Source organism: Oenanthe melanoleuca, chromosome 13 (assembly GCF_029582105.1).
Source record: "Oenanthe melanoleuca isolate GR-GAL-2019-014 chromosome 13, OMel1.0, whole genome shotgun sequence".
Taxonomy (NCBI): Eukaryota; Metazoa; Chordata; class Aves; order Passeriformes; family Muscicapidae; genus Oenanthe; species Oenanthe melanoleuca.
In genome coordinates this window covers 16,214,599-16,227,855 of record NC_079347.1, presented here as the reverse complement: position 1 = coordinate 16,227,855, position 13,257 = coordinate 16,214,599, and positions in this window count along the sequence as shown.

The following is a 13,257-nucleotide window of genomic DNA, read 5'->3' as shown; positions in this document are numbered from 1 at the left end:
TATATCAAGTAGATTTATTAATGAAAACATTAATGAAAAATCGTGGTTGTGTTGTTATTTATCATCTTAGCTGTAGCTGCCAAGTTGAACGAGGCTTTTCCTTTTCTGAGCTACCCTGTACCTTGTTTTGAAATCCTGTATAGTTGAAACATTTAAAGCTAGTCTGTGCCCTGATTGGGGTTTTGAATGTCATCACAAAGTGTTATACAATTGAAAATCATAATAGTGCTTCACATAGATGTGCCTCTTTATATAATTGTTCTGTTATTGTTCTTGGCACTGCTATTTCCCTATGGGAGCCCAGGAGACCATGCCCAGCAATAGTTAAACCAGTGACAACAGGAATTGTCTCCATCAGTATCAAAGCTAACAGGAATTTCTTCTTCTATTTATTGAGACATTTTGTATCAGGTTTACCTCTTCCACTGGGCAAAATAAAAGTGTGAAAAAGGAAGCAATTTCAGCATAGTTAAAGTGATTTATGTGCTAGAAAGAAACTGCATTTCAAATGTAAGAATAGCTTTAAAAATAACCCAGTGAAGGTAACTGGAGAGTCTCTTGAAGTAATTGTCTCTGCAGCAATTAAGTACTTCTGGATCAAATACAAAATATTACTGCATCACCTATACAAACCAAAATCTTCCAAACTTTAATACAGTGAACTGTGCATACATTTATTTTAGTAAACACTATTTGGTAATTCAAATTAAGTAGGGGGAAAAGCCTTTTCTCTTGTTTGATTAAGTAGAATTTCCAGTTACCACTTTTAAGATAGTCAAGCATTCTGTGAAGTTACATTTTGTGGGGAGCTGGACAAGACAGGCTGGACTTCTCAACCAGCTTAGTTGTGAGACTTTTATGTTAAATTCCAGAGAAATAGTTTGAAAGTTGCTGATTTTGCATTTTAGCTAATTTCAGAACATTTCTATTTGAAGACTATAACTGCATGATTCTTCTACTATGGGGAAAAATGCAGAATACTCCAGTGAACCTCCAGCCTGTATTTGTTGGTTGGGATGGTTAGTGATCTCTTCTGTCAGTTTACTGCAGTGAGATGTACAGGCTTCTTCACAAAACACTTCCCTTGCTCTATTACTATCAGCATTTTGCAAGAAAATCTTCAAATTCTCATTGAAATGTTAGGGAAGATCCTATACAGGGCCCAAATAGTCCCTTAATTGTCATATATGTCAGGTAATAGTGCCCTGTAAAATTCTACCTGCAGAAGTGTGCCAGACATCATTTAGTTGTTAATTGCAGAGCATTCATGTCAAATTGTTCTTCACATTTCAACCTTTAATTTCTTTTGGCACCTGATTTGACATTTGATTTATCATCAATTGTTCTCTGTGGTGTGTGTGTACTTTGACATGTGATGTCTGTGTTAAGTCAGACCTGTTAACTTTAGCCCTAAGCACCACTGGCCTGTACTGTGTCATCTTGCAATCATTTCTTACATTTATTTGGAGAACAGACTATTTACACTATTCTATGACTAATCTTTTCAAAAGCCCATAATCTTCAGACTACTACTTTCCTTCTAGGCTTGTATTTATTGCCTGGAAAGAGAGACTGGTGTGCAGGAGGAATGGATGGGAATGGGCTTGGTTGTCTGTGGTGCTCATTGGCCTTATTCACTCTGCACTGATCTAAAAAGTACAGGCCCTTGGTGTGTTCAAAATTAATCAAGTAAGTGTGAAAGCATCATACAGTGTCTCACACAGTAAACATTCCAGCTATGCAGTTTTCATACATTGGGGAAAAGAGTTTTGTACTTCATGAGGTAAATTTCATAAGGAAGTCATGATTTGTACTCCCTGCTGGGAGGGACAGAATTATGCCTGAATTACAAATAGAAAGTCTGGACCCAATGGAATGCACTGGGATATGTTTGTAGACATTAACAATTTCATATTATTTACTGTGAGATGGGAAATGCTCCATGATTACATGTGCCTTAGAATAGGACACTGAAATTTTCTATGTAATTCTAGATTGATGATATATTATGTGTATCCAGTTTGATTTTAGCAACAAGTCATCACATAATTATATATAAAGATACTTTACAAGATACCTGTTATTTCTTCAGGATCCATTACAATCCATCAGACAAAATATCAGTTCTGGTTTTTAAACTATATATTATAATATAAGAATTTTTAAAATAAGGGTTGTTTACCCAATTGACTGTGAAAACTTTTTTAGAGTCACTGTAAATAGATATTTTGCTCCTAGTTAGGGAATTCTCAGATAGTATAGCGGGTATTGCAGTGAATTGTTTCTATATAACAAAAATGCAGTGTCTTTGGGGTTGGGAAGGTTTAGTTAATAGAGGATTTATTTTGATTTTTATCAATAAGTTAAAATACAGAGCACCTGCAGCCATTTGCATGTGAAAAATTTCACTAAATGCAGTGAAATGAGTCATCCTGAAAGCTGAGTGGGCCCAAGCAAGTCCAACAGAAGATCAGGAAGATGATCAAAATAAACACTAAGTGAAAAAGTTTTTCAAGTGTGTGCAGCAAATCTAGGAATAAGTAACAAAAGATTGGTGTCGAGGTCATAGAACATGATATTACTGGATACAGCATCCCTTTTTAGATATGTGGTAATTTTATTCATTGAGTGATTTGGAAAAGACTATGTTTTAACTTTAATGAGTCGATATGAAGTTGAAATTACTTGCCAACACATTCATGTGTTTCAGTTGTTTTTTACACTGCATTTTACATGAGGGGAAATTGCAAATAGTAAATGTCAAGGATTCACTCAGGGCATTACAATTTCAGAGGCATGAAGCTAATACATATTTGTCTCATTACTGTCACCAGATTGAAGTTAGTCCATGGATGGCAAGATCTCATAACTCATAGGAGACATAGCTACAAACGACATGTGAGAGGTCACAGATGTCACAACTTCCTAAATTCACATTACAAGCGTGTTGTTAGTAAGAAATGAGGTACATGTTGTTCATCATCTTTGACAAAGCCCGTTTTCACTGAAAAAGAGGTGAAGGGTTTTTTTTACTTTTCAGTCTCAGTTGATCACATCAATGTAGATAACAATATATGGGAGAAGAAAGGCAGTGCCATCCTTTCAGTGATTTACTGAAGTCCTATGATCTTGCTGCATTAATGCAACTGAGACACTGTACTATATAATTGGCCTGCTGATATTTTGCTTAAGTATCTGTACAGTGCTGAAAAGCAATGAGTATTGTATGGGGGCTTTTAAATAAGATTTGTATGCAGAGGTGTTTTATCTCCTTCTCTGGCTCCAAAAAGCAGTGTAGAATTCACTGTAGCAATTCACAATGGCACATCTCAGCAGCACAGTGTGTTGCTCTTCTGTTAGCTTAATCAAGTTAGCACAGAGGGACTGAAGAGCACTCTTAAGGTGCAGTTCTATGTCTGAAATGAACTGACTGTAACTTTAACTGAGTTTGTCCAGTGTTTCACTGAAGCTAAATGCTTTGCTTGTTTAGAATAGTCAATAAGGTGTAGGATGGTATAACCTGACTACATTCACTTATTAAGCCTGTGTGGATTTAGGACTTATTTTTGATTATGATGGAGTAATCTGTGCTCTAGATTAAGCACCCTCAAGCAGGTGGTTAAGTTGCTGTTTAATGTGTACATCTGCACACTGGAACTGCTTGCCTGCCTGTCGAATGGGGAGAGCTACAGTTAATGTATTAAATCATTTGCCTGACAACTGCGTTGTCTTTCTCTGTAATTCTAAGTGCAATTTCAGGTGTCAGCTTTGATTCATAAAGCCACACATGGTTTGATTCATAAAGCCATAGAGGAGTGTCTGATAGACTGCTTCTCTTCCTATTTGTAAGAAAGGTATGTCACTGGGTATTGATTCATCTCTTCAGTCACTTGGTGCACAAAGGACTGGGAGGGATAGAAGTGCTATTTGGTGGGAGGGTGTCTAAGAAGCAAATACAAATAAATATTATTCACTGACAGGTATCAAACAGGTATTTTAGCTCATTAGTTTAAAATATATTATTTTTCTGTGTGTCTGGCTAAAGTGAATCCCAGCAGTTCAAAGAATGGCAGAGGATAGGGTGATAGGGTGAAACACTGTAGTAAAGAAATTAGTTATGTGGACAGAATTAGTCGGTTGTTTTCCCCTCTCCTGTTGTGTGTGTGCTGTCTGTCCCTTATTGGAAGACAGAGGGGCCAATCTCCTAATTCAGGTGGACAGCTAAAAGTAGTTTTTCATGTGCTTATTTTGGTAAGCAGAAAGCATTGTTCTTTCAAAATGATCAGTAGTTTGAGTATTTGGGGTGATATGGAAATGTTGCCTGTGACACTTTTTAGGAAATAACTTTCCTACCTACCAGGCAATTCACGTCTGACATGTAGGTGACACACACTGTGCTACTTTTGCCAGTTTTGCATATAACTTGAGAACTCTGGAGTATTTTTATTGCTAAGGAAAGGCACTATTGGCCAATTCCTATTCCATTGACTCTTCTTGTTATAAGAGCAGTTTCAGACTGATGAGTCACTATTCATTTTGTTTGAAGCTTTGTGTGTGTATTTTTTACTGTCTCATGTGTCAACTAAAAATAACTCTCTTGCAGAAATGACAGAATAAATTTTATGAGGAAATAAAATCTACTGCTCTGAACATGTCACTTGAGGCAAAAACAGTTGCTTATGCTGGCTGGAACATTACTCTGATATTTTTAAATAACTTCATTAGCCAATAAGATTCAGTTTAATTATTTAAGTGACAAAAAAAATATGAGTTTGGTACTTGCATATATCCACTGTTTACTCATTTTAGACTATTCTTTGTAGTAAAGCTGCAAGCACTTACAAAACCCCATTTGGCTGGCAAAATATCTTTTTGTTTACAAAACGAGAAGCTTTTAGCCACTGCAAGTTTTTCAGTGCTCCCTGCTGGGATCCCAAGCTAACATTTTTTTGCCAGCAGGCACCACTTTCAGTTCATGGGAACCTGCTGTCACCAAAGAGATTTTTCCTCAGGTATCTTTCCTTTTTATTGCAGCATCTGAGGAGACTGGTCCTTAGGAGAATCCCACGTTTTTTTCTTTCTGAAAAGTGGTCTGATATTCACTGTTGTCTTGGCTTGCAAAGCAGGATGTAACCAAAAGAATTCATTGTATCACTATCTATTAACACCAGGTGGGGCAGTGTTATTTATCTTTCCCACAGCCCATCCTCCCTCCAGGAGATATCTCCTGTTAATGGCCAGTGAGTCCCAGGGCATGACTGATAAAATTCCATCATCCCATGGGAGATGCTCCAGCCAGGGGAGGAGCCAAGCCTTTCCTACCCAGATAAAAACTGAGATTTGGAACATCAGAGCAGCCCTTTGCCACTGGATCCCAGAGGAAAAAAACAGACCTTTTCCACATCATCCCTGGAGCTTCAGAGGAAACTGCACCTTCTCCAGGAGCACTGCTCCAGCTGAACCACATCTGCCCCTGCAGGAGGATGCAGCCACCATTGAATGGGACTGTGCCAACACCCTGACTGACTGACGGGTGTCAGCTTGGATTCTGACTCTGGCAGGGTTTTGGTTCTTTTTGTACTACTGCACTTTAATTTTTCCTAGTAAAGAACTGTTTTTCCTATTCCCATATTTTTGCCTAAGAGCTCCTTAATTTCAAAATTATAATACTTTGGAGGGAGGGGGCTTACATTGTCCATTTCAAGAGAGGCTCCTGCCTTTCTTAACAAGCACCAGTCTTTCAAACAAAGGCAACTGTGCACATTTTTTGCCTGGACTGGCATATTTCAGTCATAGTAACTTAGAACTGTTTAGGTGGAAGAAAAGTTTGAGATCATTTAGCCCAGCTGCTAACTCAGCATTGCTAGGTCACCACTAAACCACATCTAAATATCTTTTAAACACCTTCAGGGGTGCTGACTCCACCACTTTGCTGTGCAGCCTGTTCCAGTGCCTGACCATGCTTTTTGTGAAGTTTTTCCTAATATCCAACCTAAACCTCCCTTGGTGCAACCAGAGGCCATTTCCTCTCGTCACTTGTTACTTTTTTTTTAATCTGGTCATACTGACCTGTCAAATATGTGATATTGCTGGCCCAGTCTTGATGATAGAAGACAGATTCTGGTCTCTTTAGATTGATCCTTTGACTGGCTTCTACTGTTCAATCTTTCTTTAGACTGGAATGCAGGAACTTGTGTAGTTCCTGATGATTTAAAAATCATTATGGCATTCATACATTGTCACTGTGACACAGTGGATCATTACAATGGGGCTTTTCTTTCATATACTGCATTGAGAAACCTGAACCCCTTCCTTGTTCTTCTATTTCTCTTTTTGTAAAGCAGTGGCAGGAGGAATCATGATCTCATCTTCTGATTCTCTGTGGTCATGGTCATCCCTATGAGATTAAAAGAGCATTGCATAATAAAATAACAGTAATAGAGCTGTTTCTCCTTTTTTGCTTCTGCTTTGAATAAGATGGTACTTGAAAGGATATACCATCTGCCTCATTTCAGAGATACTTGCTTCAAAGCTAGCCACATTTAACAAAAAGGCAGGTAGGAAAGACCCTCTAACACCCATTTCAGTTCTAAAAAGGGAGGAAAAAGCCCAACAATCTCTGGTAGAGTAGTTAGATTCCTTAGTAGAAACATGAAGTGTGTGGTACAGTGATACTTTTTTCATAATATATTAGAAAAGAAGATCTGTTGTTTCATCTTCTTGTCCAGCAGATCATTTCTTTGATAATTTCTCTAGGCAAATTCTTTGTCTGAAAACAAAACATTATCAAGGAAAAGGCTTCATCCTAGAGACTAGGGAAGGTGTTTAACTGTGTTTAAGTTCAGACTTCCCAGGCTGCGAGCCGCACTTGATGGAGCTGCGTGTATTTTATGACAAGCTCAGAAGAGTTGAGGCTCAAGATTTGCCGTTTTCTCACTGTGAGAAATCAGACCTTATGTGTGCAGCACATCATGAAGTGGCCTCTTTGGCCCAGGAGGCTTGTTTTCTGCAGCTGGGTCTTGAACTGAGCTATTGATGAATTATCCACAAAGTAAATTGTGTATGAGACATGCACTGTGTTTTCATGGAGGTGTCAATGTAGATGCATTGATTGACATGGCCTTAAATCTATCTCCCCTAACTCATGACAATAAGTCACATATTATATAATAATCAATGTTATAGTGGTTGTAGTTGAAATCTAGATCATGTTCTGTAGTACTGCAATGCTGATATAACAAGTTTGTTGTTTAGTTGTTACTTATTTTCCTCCTGGCAAATTTAGCTTAATCCTATTTACCTAATGACTCTGATAGCAAAGTTTGCTTAATTCTTGCTAGCTTTCCATATTTTTAAGATTTATGAAGAATTTTCTGCTTCCCGTATAGTCCAAGTGCTGCTGTTGGGGATAAATCAGTTTATTTACAGACTTGAAGTGTCATGCTATCAATCTGGCCCTGCTAGTATCAAGAGCTAGAACCACAGCTCGAGAAAATTTGATAATTAACCAGAACTCCTAAGACTGACTTTTACTTGGATAACTGAATTAAGAATTATATCAATTCATGGCAAGTGTTCACAGCATGTTATAATTCCTGAGATTACTGTATTTATTGGCATTTAGGATAAACTATGGTGTTTAATTTGGAGGTTACTGTAGTTTATTAATATACCTTGCAAGTGACAAATATTCTTTAGTCTCATTGGGAATTGTGATTTTAGAAAATTGGTACTTTATGTGGATTTTCATTTTATCATCAAATTTGCAATAACTTTAAAAGGGGCCTGTGATTTGTAACCACTTACAGGATTTAGCTTGCATCTCACTTTATTTTTTTCCAGACTTCTACCACTGTTTTCTACAGATACGAAAAAAGATTGAGTTGATAGTGAAGATGTTGGACTAGGAGTAAATTATCTAAGTGTATCTTTTAGGAAATTAATTCACCACTCCTCTTTAATTTTCTATTTTAGAAATCAAGTCAGAAATCCTGAAAAGCAAATATTCTGTCCTTCTTCACAACTGCTGTTAGTGGCGTTTCACCCTGACCTCATTATGCAATTTAGTTTTTTGTTGTCCCTTGGATTTGAAACCTCTTAATAGCATTTAACTGGAATCTTTTTTTTTTGCTGCTGCTGAAGACAGTCCATAATTACTAGGGCATGCATAAATGTGCCTAATAGTTATCCAATGGGCTTTGCAGCACTCTTACAGAGTTTTCACATAACCTGTCTGTTCAGTTGGTGCAAGACAACATGACTAGATATTGTCAAGGGGTTTACTTAAGTCAAGATGTGGTATTTCCTGCTTTCCTTTTAGCTACCAGGTTTGTGTTGAAGGAAGTTAGAATGAGCTGTCAAACAACTGATTTCCTCTTAAGAAAATTGTGTTGGTGGCTATTCATCTCACAGTTAGTCTGCAAGTGCTTATAAATAGTCAGTTTAATGTATTTGTTCTATCAGTTTACCCAGGGCTGAAGCACAGCTGAGTAGCCTGTAATGGGTCTGTAATTCTGACTTGTCTTTGCTTTCCATTGCCCTAATGTCTTTAGAGACAGGAAATAAAAACGCTTGTCTTAAACAAAATGGTGGTTTTAGAGAATGCCCATAAGAACACACTAGCCATTTCTAGACAGATTCTGTCAGGAATAAAACTATGAGAGGATGCCCTCTGAACAAACATAAACATCCAGCAGCATTAGTTTCCCAGTTGCACTTGGCACTTCAGAAATCCTTGTGTATTGGCACAGGAGAGTTATTTCTGAATGCATCATATAATAAAAGGTATGTTTTCCTCAAGAGGATGTTAAAGACTGTAGGATGCTGAGGAGAAGTTCTAGGTCATTGAAGAAAGTCCAGCTTGCACATTTCTGCAGCCATTATGTGACTCCCCAAAATGTTATTATTAATGGGAGTATGCCCATACTGAGAAGAATTACTTGTACAACTGTGATGTTCCAGGTAGGCAATTGTCTTGTCAATAAAGCACTGCAGGTTCTGACACAGTCTCAGCTCAAGTAAGCTTAGTACCTCCTTCACCTGATGCAGATAGAAAGTCAGTCTGCCTTAGTTATAGTGAGGTATTCATACCCTTTCATCCTTCAGAGGTTATTCCACACCTTGCAGGACTTAAAATATAAGAGTAATAACTTTTAAGATAGTTAACTATGGTAAATAATACTGTTTTTAAACATTTCTTGTGTATTTCATGCTCAGAAATGTTACCCTTTCGAATTAAGCTGGCCTTAGGTGGTTATAAAAACCCCCATGTTATAACTAGGCAAGAATATTTATGGCAGCAGTTTGCTGTGTTATGGGAATTAGTGCAAAGACCTGATGAAATATCAGTCTTGAAGTTGCCCAATGCAGCCACAACTGACCATTGCTACTGTTGCTTGTAAATATTCCAGTCAATGGAATATTTTAGGCAGTGGTTTCTCCAAATCTTGGTTCTTTTCCAAGTGATAATGCTAAAAGGGCTATACTGCTTGCCTGCTGTTTTATTTCCTCTGAAGTACATTTATACACTGAACCTATGAATAAGGGCCTCAAACTGTACCTGGTTCAACTTCAAGATGTTAAGATTTGTTTATCATTATTGCCATTTTGAGCTGAAAAACAAAACCTGCTATTCTATTTTATAGAAACAAATTAATATAATTCAGTTGGTCACTTATTAGGATTGGCTGTAGTCTTTTGGACTATTGAGCTGTTTTGCAAATTAATTGCAACAGATATGGACATCCTGCCACAGAAATATAAAAGAAATAGCTAAAAGATGTAAATTTTCTCTCTGGGTATCAGGTAGATGCAATGTAATGCCCTGTGAACTATTTCAGAATGCTCCCTGCAAAATCTTAGTGTGACAAGGTGTCAGTTTTGACAGATCAGTGGTGAAGATTGCACAGAGTTGAATTAATAAAGGTCAGAATCGTCAACAGGAAGAGATGCCTGGTGGCATGTCAGCAAGCACTCAGACATGGCAGTGAAATTGCTGATACAGGAGAGAAAATGGAGAGTTTGGGGAAGGGCTGGGTCTTCTGAAATGTTTAAATGTATTTTGCCATTTTATAGGTCTCTCAAAAATCAGTAAGTTTTAATAGTTTAGGTAAAACAAAAGAATGGCAAGTGTCTTGGCACTTGAAAAAGCTGTGTTGTTTTCTGAGTAAAATGCACACTTTCCTTTCCCCCACTATTTGCTATGAAAAAAACCCACATTTATCTGCTGACTGAATGATAATGGAATATGGCAATATGAAATAACAGAACTATCAGATGCATATAAAATAACTTTATATACATGGCACTGTATATATTTTGTAATGTGTATTAGTCCTTTCTCAAAATTGTATTTATTTATATTTAAATCCCGTGTGGTGCACAGATATTGTTAGAGTTTAGCTAGCCATTATCATCTCAATTTGCAATACAGTTTGCCACTATTCCCCACATTTACAAAAAGGGTGTGAGGAATGACCCCAGGGAACTACAGACCTGTTAGTCTTAACTTCAGTTCCTGGAAACATTATGGGGAAGGTTGCACTGGGTAGTGTTGAAAGGCATTTAAAGAGTAATGCTATCAACAGGTGGAGTTAACAAAGGGAAAGTCCTGTTTAATTAATTTGAGAATCTTCAATGTTAGGGTCACCTGCCTACTGGATGAAGGGGAAGTGGTGCATGCAACTTTTCTGGATTTCAGTAATGCTCGTGGTACTGCCCTTCAGAGCTTCCTTTTGAGCAAGCTGCTGGAATGTGTGCTGAGTGTGTCCATGGAGTGAGGAGCTGGCTGAAGGAGCTGCAGTGGAGGGATCTGCATCCAGAGCAGGATTGTCCCCAGGGCTCAGTTCTAGCACAGTGCTCTTCAGGGTCAGTGCTCCCATGAAGGAGCTGAATGCACCATTGCAAGTTTGCTGATATGCAAACACCAAGGTGCTGTTGACTCTTGAGGGAGGAATTGCCTTGCAGAAGGATCTCACCAGCTCAGAGAATCAGGCCTGCCATTGTTCAAGAGGCATTTGGACAACACCCTTAGCTTGGTCAGCCCTGAGTAGCTCAGTCAGTTGGAGATGACCATTGTTCCACTAAAATAGTCTGGTCTATTCCATTCTAAAGTGAATGCATTGCCACCCATAGGTGGGATAATTCAGATATGAAAAGTAAGAGCACTGTCACACTCTGGGAAAAGAGCAGTTCTCTAAACAGCTCTGTTAAAACCAAGCTACTTGAGTCACAATAAAGGCACCTGTTGCTTGGGTGAGGTGATATGATACAGCGATGGAACAGGGTCAGAGAGAAAAGACAAGAGTTACTGTGCATAAATTTTCCTTCTTTCTGATATAATTCCTAGATTGAAATACATGATTATTAATGTATTGTGTGGGGTTTGCACGTGACAGAACTCTTTTTATTAAATACCATGAGCAGGTGACATTTGACAGTCTAGGCCCAGGCATAGAATCAGTCTTACCTGTAAAGTATAAAAATTGCTTCAGGCCATTATTCCCTCTTTACTATTGCCCATTGCACAAAACTAACTGAGATTTAGCATTGCAGTTGGATGATTTGCTCAAATCACAGATCATTATGTACCCCTTAATTTACTTTGTCTTTATTTTGCCTCCCATTTATCCTCAGGCTTATATTTTTAAATGTTTTTCTGGTGAGTACACAGATACTGAGGTATTTAACTTAGTTCAAAGAAAACACATAAATGTGCTACATGGTAATTTGAAGAATTCTTTAATGCCTGTGTGCACATGTGTGTTGATATTTAATTATGGATTAATACAGTGGAAATTCAGTCACAGAAAATGATTATGTATTAAAAGCATAGTTGCTGTTCCAAGAGAATCAGAGGTACACTAGAGACTTAGATCGATTTTAAATTTTCTTTTTAGCAAGTGATATAATGAGTAGTGTCATCTTTCTTAAGTTATTCTTGAGGGACATTGCTCCATGTAAAGTCTTACTGACTGCAGTGGAGTGCTGGACAGTTGCCAGAGTCCTCTGTGCTGTGCAGTTTGCTGGCTGAAACCAGAGACTCTCATTCTTAATCCCCATAGGCAGCACAAATAAAGATTAGAAACCTGAATTTTGTGCATAAAACTAATTTGTGTACATTTGGATTTTACATCAAATATGGTTGTGAAGTGCCTTCATGTCTTTCAGAAAACAAATCCTCCAAAATCAGAATTATGATTTCTGATTTGCCCAATTTGTATGAGAGATCTGTGTTGAAGAAGCAACTGAATTTAGGACTTTGTGACATTTTACAGGTGTGTTAAACTGTGGATTGTCATTCTTCTCAAAGAAACAGGGTAACTGGGAGATTAATTTTTTGCCTGTGGAGATTTATAGACGAGTTCTGTTCATTTCAGTGCTGCTGGTCCATAATGCAAGTGCTTAAATTTGTAATTGGTTAAATTGATCCTGGTTCCTTGGTTGCAAGCTTGTACTGCAGTGTTAGATATTCAATTGCAAAAGGAATGAATGATTCATAGCATTTCATTAACTAAATCTTAGTTCAACAGTGCATAAGTCAAGAGTTTTGGTTACAAAATTTTTGATCACAGAAGTGGATACAAGTTTCTCACTCATGAAGCAGCAAAATGAACATGAGTCTGTGAGTTTTGTGTTATGCTGAAACGTAAAATTTAGTGCAGTACCTGGTTGTGACTGTAGTAAACAGTATTTGAAAAAATAATAAAAGGTAAAAGAACCTGAAAAACTCTATCAGACTTTTTTTGGAATCTCTGCTTGTGTACTCATACAGGACACCTGGACTGAAATGAAGCATCTGAAAATGAAGAATTTTTAAAAAGCCATAAAAGAACCTACCTCTTGTAAAACTGCATGTTAGCTGAACCAGGTGTTTTCCAGTGGAAACCTACTATTGTGGTGGCTTCCAGGCAGTTGCTACACCTTTTGAAATATAAAACTTAACCACTGAATGTTATTTGAACTAATTAATATCCAGTTTCCTGTAAGGAGGTTTATTTACCAAAGGGATTTGGTATGGCACAGTGTCTGCTGCTGGCTGAATGTGGTTGTGCCTGGTGTGGATTCTGTGCAGTTCTCATCCTCTTCACACTGTTCAGTGGAAATAGAATTGTCTTGCAGTAGCTGTGAGGGAAACCTGGTTTTCACGTTCAGCTGCTCTCCACTTTCCAGAACTTAAGTACTGCAAACTTGTAGTAAAGTCCTTCAGACTTTCAAAAATTAATAAGTGATGCATGCCAAACTTGTTGCTAACCTTTC